This window comes from Leopardus geoffroyi, chromosome B2 (assembly GCF_018350155.1).
Source record: "Leopardus geoffroyi isolate Oge1 chromosome B2, O.geoffroyi_Oge1_pat1.0, whole genome shotgun sequence".
Lineage (NCBI taxonomy): Eukaryota > Metazoa > Chordata > Mammalia > Carnivora > Felidae > Leopardus > Leopardus geoffroyi.
In genome coordinates this window covers 126038505-126054186 of record NC_059332.1, presented here as the reverse complement: position 1 = coordinate 126054186, position 15682 = coordinate 126038505, and the positions used below count along the sequence as shown (strand labels likewise).

Below are 15682 nucleotides of genomic sequence, written 5' to 3'. Positions count from 1 at the left end.
AATATTTCCAAGAATACCCAGGAGGATTCAAAGTGTGAATAAACCCAGATTTCTCTCTCTTCTCTTAAACTAAAAAATGTAGGTAATAAAGGACAAATTACAACATTTGCATTTTAGGGTTTAACATAAGCTTACACAAATTGATTATTTTGTGGCAAGTTCTAACCTGAGACATTTAAAAAAAAAAAAATCAACTCTGACTTCAGAGAAGATGGTGTGAGCAAGTGGAAGGCAGAATTTAGCTTATTGTTTGACTCTGGTTTCTTTTTCCTGTACTATCTTTATAAAGGCTGTAAGTAGCAGCTTAGAGATGCTGGAGAGCTTTTTTTCTTTTTTCTTTTTTCTTTTTTCCTCCCTTCTCTAAAAGAAGACTTGGCCAGAAACTGCATTATTTGCATGTGGTCGGATCTTGACATATCCTGTGCTTTATCTTGTCCACATTGTAAAAGGTGCCTCTGGACTTTAGGATTTCAAACAAATCAGCAGTTGCTGAACACCGCGCGGAAAATGTATCCATTCCAAACGGAGTCATCATCGCCGGTGACGTTCTCCTCTCCAAACCTGAAAAAGCTGCAAACTGGTAACACAAACCACATGGTCGCTTCAATTCCACTCTCACCCTTGGCTAAACAAGCGCTGCCTGGCAACCTTGCCGTCAGCTGGGCCCGTGCTAATCGGAGCCGCACTGCCCTGTAGTTAAATCGGATGCCTGCTTTCTGGGAACCCTTCAGTGAATGCTCTTCCTTCTTATCAGTTTTCTCGGTACTGTTTGAAAAGGGCTTCTGTGGATGAGAAGAACAAGTCCTCATAAAGGGAGCTGCTGAAATAGTAAAAAAAAAAAAATTCAAGTATTCTAGAGACTCTGCAAAGAAACGTCCCGCAAGGACAGCCCACGTGTTGCTTTGGACTTGGGCCCCGCAGATGCATGGCCCCAGCCTCCCTCGTCCCGGAGTTCTCTCTCCCTGTGGAAACTCAGCGAGGATCCAGCGTTTGGAACAAAGAAATTAGGATCTGAAGACTCAAAACACAAACGTGGCCTTCTTCTACCTGGCTCTGGAGACAATGACACTATCTTAAGGCCCACATACTTAGGGGGAGAATATGTATTTGGAACGCACGGATGATGACGACATCCCTTCAAGTAAGCCTGGTTATGACCGAGATGACAAATTTGCTAAGATAATTGAGCATGTGAAAAGTGACACTTCCAGGAAAGAGGGATGGCCAAGCAGCCACACGGATGGTGTCTAATGCGAGGGAAGGTCGATAGGAAATTGGATTCACCTGGCAGAATTGGACTTCACTTTCTGGCCAAATTGCATAAACAAAGATATCATTCAACTCTTGCTGTTCCCCGGTTGACAAAATGATAGCATTTCAAGCGACTGGTACTGTCTCTGCACACTGTTGGCACTTAATAAATGTGAGTTTGCTCTTCCCCAATCAGGCAAATTTCCTCTGAGAACCCTGGGTTCGGAGCCCCTTAGGTGCATGCGATGCTTACCACAGCTCTGTGGGCCTTTTTTCTTTTTCTTTCTAATCGTATTTATTTATTTTTGAGAAACAGAGAGACGGAGCACAAGCAGAGGAGGGGCAGAGAGAGAGAGGGAGACACAGAATCCGAAACAGGCCCCAGGCTCCGAGCTCTCAGCACAGGGCCCTATGTGGGACTTGAACTCACAAACTGGGAGTTGCCTCACCTTCTTTCCTGAAGCCTACAGTGACTAAGACAAAGGGAATAATCTGAAAAGGAGTTGAAAAATCCAGCCATATTCCAGCTACTTTTTTTGAGTAAGACTTAAAAAAAAAAAAAATAATGTTTATTTTTGAGAGAGAGAGAGAGAGAGTGAGCATGAGCTCGGGAGGGGCAGAGAGAGAAGAGGACAGGGGATCCGAAGCAGGCTCACATTGACAGCCCAGAGCCCAACGCGGGGCTCAGACTCATGGACCATGAGATCATGACTTGAGCCGATGTCAGACCCTCAAACAACTAAGCCACCCAGGCACCTCTGAGTAAGCCTTCTTAAAGTAAGCTTTTCATGTGTCCTTAATCTCGGGATCCTTGAACCCAAGAACTTGGATGGACTTGATTCTAAAGGTAAGAATACCATACCCCAAAAGGAGTAGATGGTTCCAAGTCAAAAAACACAGGACAGCCTGGCTCTTGTGAATCAGAGAGCAGGGGTAATTTTTATTTGTTCGCCTTCACCTAGAGTTGCTCAATGAACAGGCAAAATATTATATGTGTGTCTGGAACTAACAGTATGCACACATCAAAGGTTACCCCATAATTAAAAACATATCCACATTTTAGATTTTCGTTATTATGGACAGAAAAGACTTTGGACCTTACTTAATGTTCCTGTTCCAGTCTTTTCATTCACAAGTCCAGCTCCTGAAATACTCAGAAATCCACCTACTGAGTGAACACCCCCCACGCCCCCCAGGACACACATGTTCTGGCTTCTTCCATTGCCCGTTTTCCTTCACCTGGCCAGTAGGGAGAGTAAATCACATCCCAGTGTTTGTTGTAATCACCCTCTGTGCAAGTGTACAGATTTAACTTTCAGGGCTATTATTTGCCATTCAAATAATAAATGAAATTGCTTATATTTGCATATGTTCTATTTCCCAAGTGTTTTACACTTGTTATTTTCTTTGATTGTCACTTCTGGGAAGCAGGCAGAAATAGATATTAACACCCTTATTCTAGTGATAAAGAAACAGATATAGAGGTGAAAAAAATGTCTTAGGGAAATATATTCCACGTAGAACCGTCACCAGGTGGTGGAAGGCAAGAAGGTGATTTCTTTCTTTTTAGTTGAGATTCCTGTGACGGACACAAGTGGGCCAAAGTCAATGAAGTTTAAAATATATTGCCCATTATTTCAGTTCTAGTGTGTTTCGAACAACTTTTAAATAGCATAAAGCTGAATTTCTCACAGGTACTTTTCCCAGAAATCTGTCTCGATCACCATTTAATCTAACCTATGCCTTCCCTCCAGACTTGATTGGGCTGCTTTTTTAATCCATGCTTTATCCTCTGCCTTCGATCCAAATCCGGCGTAGACCTAACCCTAGGTGCCCCTCTCTATCTGAATATAGTCTCTTTTCTCTTATCCGCTTTCTAGAAACAATTAAATACACAGCTTTCATTTCCTTCCCAGCCCCAGTGCCTTAGCTGCAGCTTCTGTCTTGAACCGTCTCTCCAAACATAAAAGAGGCACAAGCTGATCACCAACATTTAGAGCACTCTTTCTCTTTCTGCAGACTGCCCCCCCCACCACTTCCCATGACCAACTCCTCCCAGTCAAAGAAAGCTTTCTCCTGGCATTGTTCTTTTCAACATACGAGGGAAAATGTTTCCCTCTTTTCCCTAATTCCTTCTTTGATTAGCAGCTGCAAGCTAGGTATGGTGACTTTCAACTACAAAACATCTCTGAAGCCTGTTGCTACCAGTAACACAACATACAACTTTTAAACAACTCTTTCTGATACAAACTGTTCTAGCCAAAGAGTTCCTCTGAACTGATTTCTAAAATGGGTGATATTCTTCCAGAACAAAACATTTTATGCTAGATTTTTTTCAATGGTGATTTAAATCATTGCATGACCCATTTATCCTTAAAAGCTCAACTTCTTTCCTGTTATGCAGCTCGGTTCGGTAATGATTTCTAGCACAATGATAATGTAAGGGTCCCTTATGACTTCCAAAATGCTCAAAGTGCTTGAGCATTTGGTTTTAGAAATCCTCACAGGGTCCTTTTTAAGGGGAATGCAATAGGTAGGTGTAGATTTGGAGAAGAGCCAGTGAATGGTCAGACGTCTTTTTTTAGTGGGCTTCAGCTTTATTAAGACTTTTTAACTTATTTCCCAAAAGATCGTGTGCATGTCATATACCCCACATTTCTCCTACTTAAAATGGCAATTATCTGGAACTCAGTTACTTCTTCCTTTAGTTCTACAATGTGTAGGTAGTTAGTAATTTTCCCAGGCTCCAACTGTTCACTTTCTTTGTACCCTACTAGACCTGTCTCTCTGTACCCCGAAACCTGTACTATCCAATACAATGGCCATTATTTCTATTTGGATTTAAATTAATTAAAATTAAATTAAAAAAAGGCAAAGGAAATAAAAGCAAAAATAAACTATTGGGACTACATCAAAATTAAAAGTTTCTGCACAGAGAAGAAAACAATCAACAGATCTAGAAGGCAAACTACTACATAAAAGAAGATATTTGCAAATGGCATATCCAATAAAGAGTTAGCATCCAAAATATACAAAGAACTGATACAACTTAACACCCAAAAAACAAACGATCCAATTAAAAAAATGGGCAGAAGGCATGAACCAGACATTTTTCCAAAGAAGACATCCAGATGGCCAATAGACAATAAAAAGATGCTCAACATCACTCATGTCAGTGAAATGCAAATCAAAATTATGATGAGATATCACATCACCTGTCAGAATGGCTAAAATCAAAATCACAAGAAACAACAAGTGTTCGCGAGGACGGAGAGAAAAAGGAACCCTCTTGCACTGTTGGTAGGAATGCAAACTGGTGTAGCCACCATGGGAGACAGTTTCCTCCCGGAGTTTCCTCAAAAAAATTAAAAATAGAACTACCTACAACCCACTGCTGGGTATTTACCCCAAAGATACAAAAACAGTAATTCAAAGGGACACACGCACTCCTATGTTGATAGCAGTGTTATTTACAATAGTGAAACTGTGGAAGCAGCCCAGGTGTCCATTGAGAGATGAATGGATAAAGATGTGGTATATATGTGTGTATGTGTATATATTCAGCCACATGAAACAGAATGAAATCTTGCCACTTACACCACCATGGATAGAGCTAAAGAGTATAATGATAAGCGAAATAAGTTAGTCAAAGAAAGACAAATACCATATGATTTCGCTCATATGTGGAATTTCAGAAAAATAACAAATGAGCAAAGGGAAGAAAAGGGAGAGAGAGAGAAACCAGAACACAGGCTCTTAACTACAGAGAACAAACTGATGGTTACCCGAGGGGAAGCGGGTAGCAGGATGGGTGAAATGGGGGGTGGGGATCAAAGAGTATACTTATCATGACGAAAAAATAAAATAATTTTAAAAATTAAATAAAACAAAAAATTTAGATCTTCAGTTACACTGGCCACATTTTAAGGGCACAGTAGCCACTAGCCTCATGTGGCTCAGTAGCTACATAGACTGCATTGGACAGTGTAACCATAATATATTTCCATCATCACAGAAAGTTCTACCGGACAGCACTGCTGTAGATTATATGGTCCATAAGAACAAAGACTACACCTGTCTTTCATATGGCAGCACGGGCCTTTAAGTATTCAGCATATAGTAAGTGCACAACAATATTTGTTGAACAAATACTTCATCCAGGAAGATCCCTCCCTACTCCCAGTGTGGGAAGACAGGGAAGGGGGCTTTAAAAAGAATTCCTTATTGAAAAAAGCAAAAGTGACAGCCTAGCTAAAATGACAGCTGATAAATGTGGGCAAGAGGAATATGGCCATAAGCCAAACACAAGTATGTACTTCGTCTTGCAAAATTCAGTAATTGCGAAAAGATTCATATCTCACAATGAGTTAAATATCCATTCAGCACTTAGCTTGAATTTTTTTTTTTCCAAAATCTGGCTACTTTATCCAAACTAGCAATCCAAATTGTTGATCTTAACCAACTCCTGGTTAGAGTTGGAACAACAACGACAACGACAACCAAAAAAAAAAAAAAAAAAAAAAAGCAAAAACCCCTCTCATTGGGATTATCATCAGGTTCCCTGGTTAGTTCTTCATGAAGTCAACACTTAAGTTCAATTTGCAAAGAGTGAGAAACAAAGTGGGGGAAATAACACTAAAGGTACTCACCACACAAGAACTTCTTTCTATAAAGGCAGTTCTTAATGGGAAAATGCATTGGCTTGAGGAGTTTACTTATAAGTTCTTTGTTAAAGTCATTTTTCCCATAGAAACAACATCCTAAAATGGGCGACTCCGAGAACAGCCTTCTGAAACCAAGTCACCCATTGCCATGGCCGAAGTAGACAGTTAAGACGACGTGCGTACCGCTGATTCTCTGGGGAAATACATTCAAATTCTAATTCGGGGTGCCTGAATAGATGCCTCACCTAGCTGTCCCTGCCTGACTTAACTCTAAATTGGTGGTGGGGATTTTGTAGCCTTAGGCCAAGAGGGCAAGAGCCCCCACAGTGAGGAAACCAAAATGGGGAGAAGCAGAGACCCAGAGTGAAGAGGCGTCAGGAGCTCCAGAGTAAGGAGCAGGATGACCAAGGGGTGAGAAGCAGAAATAAGGCATCTGGGAGGTGCTAAGGTAAGGGCACAATGGTGGGGGGGGGAAGCAGTGGTGGAGGAATACAAGGGAACACGCTTTCCCCATGTAATACCACCCGTCAAACAGCCATGACCCCTCTTCCTCACCGCACACAGCCCTGTGATAAACCCATAAATGGTGCACGCCTCCTCAGTTCCCTTAGGATAAACTAGAATCCGACTTTGGCCTTAGATCCATTTGTCTGGCTCTTCTCTTCTCCTGCCTTAGCTGTCACCAGGCTGCCTGGACCTCTTCTCCTCAGCCACACGGGTCCTCTCTCTATCATTCTCATGCCCCCTCCCCACGCAGATCTTCAAATAGGCTACTTACTTAACCTGGAAGTTCCTCCATTTCCTTCTGGGTGAATTAATCCCTATCCAAACTTCACATTTCAGCTTTGATCACTTCCTCAAGAAAACCTTCTTTGAACTCCTAGATCAGGTTCAATTTCTCCTCTCTTTCTATTCTTACAGCACCACGTACTTTTTTTTTTCCCTCATTGCATTATCAGAGCTGTGGTTTTACATCTATTCGTGTAATTGTTTGATTAAAGGCTATTTTTGCTCATGAGTCTAGACTGTGAGCTCCAGAAGGTCTATTTCTGCTCAACACTGTGCATGGCACATAATAGGTATTCACCACATATGTATTGAGTGAATGCATGAATGAATGAAAAGCAATGAGAAAAGACGGTTTTCAGGCTTTAGTTGAGGGACCTTAGGGGTTAGCTTCTCCTGATTACAGAGGAAAAGGCAAAGAGGGGTGGTGTGTAAGCATACCCGGCTGTTCATAAATAAGAAGTGACCGTAAATGAAGAGTTGCCTCTGTTCCTTTGACAGTTAAAATGTTTATGCAATTCGGTATGTTTTTCCATTCTTTCTCTCAAGCCATCCTCCTTTCTCCTCTTGTATGATTTATTCTAAGAGGCTGAGGCTGAGTTTTTTTAGTGTAATTGAGAAGACGGGAGGTTCTGTCCTCCAGTAGAACACACACTTCCTCTCCTTAAAAGAGAAAAAATACTTTAGAAAGCTAAACTGTTCACAGAACACTCGATTTAGAATTGTCAGAGGGGAAAAAAATCAAGATAGAAAGTAGCTTCTTTGCCTTATTTTTATGACTGCAATTGAATAACAGCAGATCAAGAAAATAAATGTGCCTATATGTGTAGTTTGTAGGACCTTGAGGAGTTTTAAGACGGGGAGCACTGGAGGGGTGCCTGGGCGACTCAATCGGTTAAGTGTCCGACTGCAGCTCAGGTCATGATCTCGGTTTATGAGTTTGAGCCTCGCGTCGGGCTCTGTGCTGACAGCTCAGAGCCTGGAGCCTGCTTCAGATTCTGTGTCTCCCTCTCTTCTCTGTCTGCCCCTCCCCCTCTCACGCTTTGTCTCTCTCTCTCTCTCTCTCTCTCTCTCTCTCTCTCTCTCTCAAAAACAAATAATTATTCACTCTGATAGGATTAGCCTTCTAAGAATATACCAGTATTTACGCTTTGTGCTTCTGACCTTAATGGGTTAAAATGGAATGAGGCAGCATTTTCAGTATTCATTTTGTTGTGTTCTGCTCAAGCCAAAAAAAGAATTGCTTGTAAAGGCACAAAACGTCATCCTTCTTGCACTTGCCCTGACCCCAGCATCTAAAAATACAAAATGCTGGAATTTCTAGAGAAGGTGACTTAAAAACCAACAAACTTAAGAGGGCTAATTGTTTAAGGTCTAAACGTAGTCCACAGAAGACAGAAATAGGGAGGTGTCTCTCCAAGAGACACTGCCTGCATGCAACTGGGCACACAATTCATTTTGAAAGACTTTTTGTCTTTGCACTTTTAAAGAGAGGCACGTCCAGCATAATGGGTAATCGTGTCATCTTGGCTACCTTCTGTCTACAAGTGAGGTTAATTTTAGTCTGATCCTTATTTTGAACACATGGAAGATTTTATATTACTCGTCAACCTTTGTTGGAAGCTGAAGACAGCCCTTACGTCTCATAGAAAGTATCTTCTGTTTGAAGAGATTTTCCCGCCACGTGTTAAAGCCAGAGAGGGTGGCTGTGGATTTAGAAAAGGTTGCACCTGTTCTTATGTGTACCGTCGTGGCTAACTTGGGCTTGGCTTTCAGTTTAACTTTTCTTTTCCCTTTGATATGTACTCTACTTCTTAGTTTAAATACACATTTCAAAACACTTCCTTTGGGTTCTCGTGTGAAGGAAATTGATCACTCTTCATCTGTATGTTTTTAATTGACTTCCTCCTTCCTGGCTAGGAAATTAGCTTTCTCCTCTCTTATTTGATCTGTGAAACAGTATATGTGACACCTTCCCAGACAACAAGATTTAATGAATCTTAAATGCTGCAGACTTCACCTGACAGAGGCTCCACGTTCCCACATAACTTTAAAAATATAACAATCAAGCTCACAACTGAGCTTCTCGTTGCAAAGCATTGGCTGACATTGTTTTCCATAAAATATTGAAAAAGGTGGCTATTGTCTCAGCTGCAAGGCACTCTTTAAGAATCAATTGCCTTCTCCCTGTACAGAGTTGCCAAAGTGGGTATCTGATCCCTGAACTCTAAAAGTATTTATTTATTTCTAGTCTCATATCAGTTGTTTTTATTCCCATTAAAATTGAAATCTAACGTTTGAACCGAGAGGGATCAATAACGTCTGAGCAAGACTATGCCCGAATATTTCACAGTCCATTGCAAGAGGTTGTTGTTGTTCGTCCTGGTTGTTTGCCAAACTGCCACCTGGGCAGGTCGGTGACCAAACAGGTGATAATGTTCTCACAGTCCCACAGAAAACACACCCTGAACTCCTATTGCCACACTGCAATTCCTTGACTTTAAGTGCTTTATAGATTTTCCTGTTGTTCGAGGGATTATAGTCCGCTGGTGAGATAAATAGCTCTACAATTCCCGATCTCAGGCGACTAAGGTGGCGTTTACTTCTCAGAAGAAAACCCTCCTCCAAATCCTGGAATGTACTCTAGTTATGACCTCCAGGGGATTCCACTGCCCAAACAGCCTATTTTCCTAGGAAGGAAACTTCCTAGATTCTCTTTGTAAATACTCTTCACCATGGGGAAATTTTGTGACTGTGACCTCCTACATTCCTCCATCACGTTGTCTCAACCAATCACACAAATACATCGGAGCTCTCTCCCTCTCTCTCTCTCTCTCCCTCCCACCCCTCCTTCCCTCCCTCCCTCTCCCTCCCTCTCTCTCTCTCTCTCTGTCTCTCACACACATACACACACACACACACACCCTGCACCCCCTGTGTGCACGTCTACTCTGACCTCCCCCAGAGATGGAAGTTTTCAAGGAAATAAAAATTTTCTTAGTAACTGATTTTCCTGGGATGAATTAATTAGCAGCCTCTTCCTCAAATCCTGTTCCCTCTTTTACTTTTCTTTCTCTTGCCGGTTTTGTCCTATTAATTTTTAAGACGCGAATACTCTTTTTGTTTGTTTGTTTGTTTTCCTACCTTCTTTTATCATAATTTCATTATTGTTTTCATCTTCCACATCAAGCAGTCAGTTTGGTTTTTAAATAAGTCTTTTCATGTCTTGGAAAAAAAGGGTCAGTTGGGGAACAGGAACAGGGGAAATGGAGCTTTGTCATGTTTGTAGAAAGAAAAGACGAAGCCAAATGAAAATTGCAAGGTCTGTTACTTTAGTCCATCCATAATTTTCCCCTGACCAAGTGTAATACTTCAGACTTTCTCCCTGATTCTAATGGAACTGACACACTGCAGGTGCCACACTTTAGATTTAACAATGAAAAAAGTCCATTTCTTTTCTAGTTCCGCAGCAAAGACATCACAAAAGATAAAGTTATCATGAGCTAATTACAGTCCTTGAAAATTACCTTTGTGCTTTGCAAATATGCATTTTTTTTTCTTTGCTGGTGATGAAGAAGTTGGCAGTTTAAATAAAAAACACTATTTAAAGTAACAGAGTACAGTTATATAACCTTTTCACATAAATCACACAATAACTCTTTGTGCTTTGGAAAAAAAAAAAAGAACTGCAGTGCTTGTTAAGAAGATTTATTTATATAATAATCTATGCAAAGGTTTTTTTTTCCCCCTTTTATAAAAGTGGGATGTTCCTTTTTTAACCTCTGGAAGTTACAGACTAGAGGGCAGGAATATCCTCCAATCACCGCATTTAATTGCACACGCCCCAGCTACTAAAGACTCCAACTTAAGTAGTGTCTTGGCATTACTAGGTCTTTATTTCTAAGCACACAGAAAACTGAAGAAACAGTGCGTGCCTACTAAATAAATAAAAATAGAGAGTCAGAATCCAATCCACTAGATGGATTCCTTTTCATCCACAGATCACATTAAGACCTGCGATCATTTTTCTCATTTTTCTAGGAATAATTTTTCTTCGAGTATTTTAGATGAGTCAAGGGGCAGTGAAATCCATGGGACCACTGATGCCCTATAGTTCCTGCTCTGATTCTCTATAATTCTTCCCTCAGGTCCTTGTTTCTCCACTCAGGTTCCTACCCCACCCCTGATTTGCTCCCCTTAAACTTATTTGCTGATTTAAACCAAGCAATAGTTTTTCATTATTTACAATTTTGTCCCTACCACTTGAAAATGTCCCCGATATACAACGTCCTGACATCAAATTAATCTTATGTCACTGACCAGTCCACCCTGAAGAACCAGGGCTATACGTATAAGTTGCTAAATGCTGATCTTGGCTCAATCTGACCCACTTAATCCTCAGTCCAGAGGATCACTCCAAGATGAGCTGTCCTTTCATGAAGATACGCCTAGTGGAGGCATTTTATTGGTCAAATATATCTATTCTAACTCTTTCTGAACACTGGGGCTTCTGAAGACAGGGAAACCCACAAGGGCTTTCTTGTGTGTCCTTATCTTTCATTGAGATGCTGACCTAACTTTTAAAAGCTATCTCCATGGAAAATTCTGGGCTCTACTCCAAAACCAACCAGTAGGAGGTGGCTCTCTTAATCAGTGACTGTGTTCCGTCTTTATATAAACAGGTTAAGCCAGCTGCCAGTGCCTCTGCGACCAATTCCGGCTCACATTACCCTTAGCTGAAAGATGGGCCTGAACCAAAGCTACATTAGGAAAGCAGAGAACTCTACCTCTCCCAGGTTGTAGCAAAAGACTTCGTTGCCATATATGGTGACCAGAATCATCAGCAATCTTAATTTTTTCCCTCAAGACAATGAATAAAATGTGGCACATGTTCATTGCCAGAAGGGATGAGATTTTTACCACCCTGCCAACTGGAAGGAAAGTCTCAGAAGAAAAAGAGGAAATTTGATTCTTCTCGTCTGGTCATTGTCAAGCTACTCATTTTCCTAACACAAGGGGGAAAATGATAAAAGTAAAGACAGTTCTTTGGTTATATATGGAATGGAATGATTGTTAGGGTAGGACTTGATTAACTGGAGAGACATCTTCCCACCAGCTAATCCACAAAGGGCTTTCATAGCCCTGGATGGAACTCAAGAGTGTCGGTCATCGAATCAAAGGCATGACTAATACTGAAGGCACTGCTAGCAAAATCTGTTACTTTCCTAAGACCTCCACTTCTCTCCTTTGACCCTGAGGATGTTCCTCAAAATCCTGAGTCTCCCCAGAGCAGCAACAAACCACATGGAATAAACAGAAAACCTGGAATAATAAAAGTCTTCTGAGCAATACTTACAGATGTTGGCCAAAAACAATCAAGGCAGAAAAGGTGATCCATCATGTTCATCTGCCAAAAAAATCTGAAACTTGAAGGGTGCTTGGGTGACTCAGTCGGTGAAGCGGCCGACTTTGGCTCAGGTGGTCCGTGGATTCGGGGCCTGAGTCGGGCTCTGCGCTGACAGCCCGGATCCTGAAGCCTGCTTCAGATTCTGTCTCTCTCTGCCCCTCCCCCACTCATGCTCTCCCACTCTCTCTCTCTCTCTCTCCTCTTCCTCTCTCTCTCTCAAAAAATTTAATTAATTAATCAATTAATTAATTATGTAAAAAATCTGAAACTTGATTATGGTCATTATACCAGAAGCAAAAGAGAAACAAAGCACACAAACAAATGAAAACCTCCCCATGGATTGTGTTCTTATAATGTACTGGTAAAGAATATTCTGCTTACATTAATCATTATAATGGTAATAATTAGGAATTCTGGACCTTGCTTCTGAAAGAAATACTTTCCCAGAGAAAGGATTTTACTGTGCTATCACATTGATTTAAAATCACTGAATTAAGGCCACTGGTTTATAGGTCAAGCCATATTTGAATGGCTTAGAATAACGTTTCTCTCTTTTGCTACCAGAATTGAATGCAAAGTGTGGAAGGCCCTTATGTTGATCTTATTTTCAAAGACATGCAATATAGCTACTGCAATTCCAGTAGGATTCCTCTGGGTTTTTTTGTTTTGTTTTTTGTTTTTTGTTTTTTATTTTGACAGCATAACACTATGCCCATGGGAGCTGAGCTTTTCAGGTGTTAAAGAGGATTTGTTATAAGAAAATGATTATAATAGGATTGAATGTAATTGAAAGTCAAGGTACAGTAGCCATACGGTGTATCAGCGAGTGTCAAAACTTGCAGTGAGGGTGGAGTGCCTTTTGCTAAGTAAACAACAAAAGTGGAGAGAGAAGAAAATATTCTCTGCACAACAGGATGTACAAGGTTGGCCAACCAGATAAGCCTGCCCCGCCACAGTGGGTAGCAAATTCACAGGTGCTACAGCACTTCCCTGGCAAGAGGGGCTATGAACAGCTCCCACCTTCTCACCCCACAAGAATGTTTTGAAAACAAATTATATAATAATCTGAATTCTCCTCTGGAACTTCACAGACAGTAACCACAGGCCCTCTGAAGCTCCAGGAGGGAAAGGCCCATCCCTTAGTCATTGCCCCGGCCCTTCCAGGCCCAGACATGAGTGTCAATCTAAGTCCCGTCACACCTTTGCTAGGTTCACTGATACAGGTGGACGCACGCACACGTGCACACACATGCACACCAGGCAAGAACTGTCTTTCCGTGTTTTCATTTCTTTTCTTGAAAATGCCATTCTCTTTCCAATAGCAGTGGGTTATCAAGCATTGGAACGCTTTTCCATGGAGATAGTCCCATGAAGAATGCATATATCCTAACCACTCAGGCATCATGAATAATAAGCCCTCAAGATCAGAACTGAGTGGGGCAGAAAACAGAAGTAGGAGAGTAACAAGTGACTGCTGGTCCCCTCTCTATCCTTTATAGGGCTTTTTTCTTTCTCCATATTTGCTTTCTGGTCATTTCAGGATGTCAATAGGCAACTTGGTCATAACTTCTATTAGCAGCTATATGTTGGTTGACTTTTCATTGCTACCTATGACTGTACGTGGACGGAAGCAGGACCTGAAGTGTAAGGCCATGTTCATCTTAGACAAACAGCTGGAGAACATTCTTTCCAATCATTACTGCTAGTTCTTTACTGCTGTGGCATCCCATAACAGCCTTTGGGGAAGACAGACGTTAGGGTAGGCAAGACCGGGAAATTTCTATCATTGCTATTAGCATTCATGTATATATTGTGTTTCTCAAGCATGAGATTCATTTACAAAATGACACAAGACAGCAAATGGCATGCATGGACTCGAGTCCAGTGTTTTGAGGTGCTTTTTCTTCATACCAAGTGCATTTCTATCTGCATTCGCAATAAACAGAAATGTAAGCATCCTATATTATGTCTCAAACACGAAGGTAATTTTTTTCTTCTAATTGTTGTTGCCTCCAAATCGTGCAGAGTCATTTCAGAAGATTCATATCACACTTAAGGAATTTTCTCTCCTCCCTTCTGCCTAGGTTCTTGGTATTTTTAAGTTTGTCGCCAGCCTTTGCTGTCTTTTCTCCTCTGCAGGGCTTCCCTTCTATCTCAACGCTAGCCAATGTTCTAGACACACCAACATAAGAGACAATCGTGAGAAACAACCTAAAATGTGAATAAATGTAACCATCACCAGCCAGCCAGCATTGGACAACATATATATGCATATATGCATCATTTTAAGTTATATTTGGCATTTTGAAAATGGTTTTATACCCTACATCTGAATATATGTTTTCAGTGATTTGTGAATTAATATTTTACCCTACACCATGATGTCATTCTAAGAACAATGTGTTCAAAGGAACCATAAAGCCTCTGTATTTAGGACTACTCACCTCCCAGGCTGATGACAGAATACCACATTAAAGCAAAGTTGTTGTTGCCTTTATGAACCAGGCAATCAACTAATTACCTGCTTTGATTCTAATATCCCTCTCTTTTAAAATTTTCACTTCTCCTGTCGGGTTAGAGTAAACCATGCTGTGGCAATGTCCATAAGTAATAAATGTCAAGGTATGCCACCAGCAAAACCAATTCGTATGACACGACATAGAAATTCAAATATTTACTATACTGTCATTACAGATGTCCCCTGTTGTTTGTCACACCTCTTCCCTTTGAACACATTTCTTTCATTCCAAGCCTGCTTCCCCAGGCTCCATAGAGGATCATTCTGCTTGAAACACAAACGTGACTTCCACGTCAGAATCCTTAATAAAGAAGTTCTGTCATAAACCATTTGTTCCTTTGATCACTGCTCTGTGTTCTTTCACGCTTCGTGAACTTTAACCTCAGTTAATTTTGTTTTGTTCCTTTTGCACATTCTCAGGGCTCAGAATTCTGACCGGCCAGTTCTCCTATCACGGCAGCCCACCAATGAGCACCTGCCACATGGCCCTCCTCTTCCTTCACCCTCTCCAGGAAAGCTCCCTCTTCAGAGAAATGTGGTCAAATCCAAACTCAACTTGACTTTGTTGGTTTGCACTTTAAAACAATTCTTACCTGGAATTACAGTACGGTTTTTCGCCTCCAGATTTAAAAATGAACATGCTAGTGATGTCATATTTGTGAAGATCTAATGTCATAATAATTTCGTAAATATTCAAAATACCCTCCTTTGGGTCACAAGGAGAATTACTTGTCCTTTACCCCCTGTGAACTTAGGCCTGACCATGTGGTTTGTATTGGCCAGTGAAATGATTAAGAGACAAGGTGTAATTCCTACTTTTCTCCTCTAGTCATATTGGGATCCCTGAGTCTAGATGGTGCTCCCACGAGCCTGGATCCTTAGGTAATTATGATGAGCAAAGCCCCCACCAACTTGCATTGACTTGTAGCAGAAGTTAATCTTTGGGATTATTTGTTGCCACAGCATAGCCTATAGCGTTCTGACTAACTTATAGATAGTAATTTGTCCTTTCCCTTAGTGTCATGGCAGGGCTCCCCTTCTTCGTAATAATAATGC

The 15682-nt window shown here is 41.1% G+C and overlaps 1 long non-coding RNA gene across 1 annotated transcript in view; it reads left to right on the top strand.

Moving 5' to 3' along the window:
* LOC123609093 overlaps window positions 1-15184 on the top strand; it is a 55444-nt gene extending 40260 nt beyond the window's left edge. Inside the window, exon 3 of the long non-coding RNA XR_006717606.1 lies at window positions 15047-15184. This is a non-coding gene — a long non-coding RNA (uncharacterized LOC123609093). The remainder of the gene's footprint in view (window positions 1-15046) is intronic.
* Window positions 15185-15682: the final 498 nt, after the last annotated feature.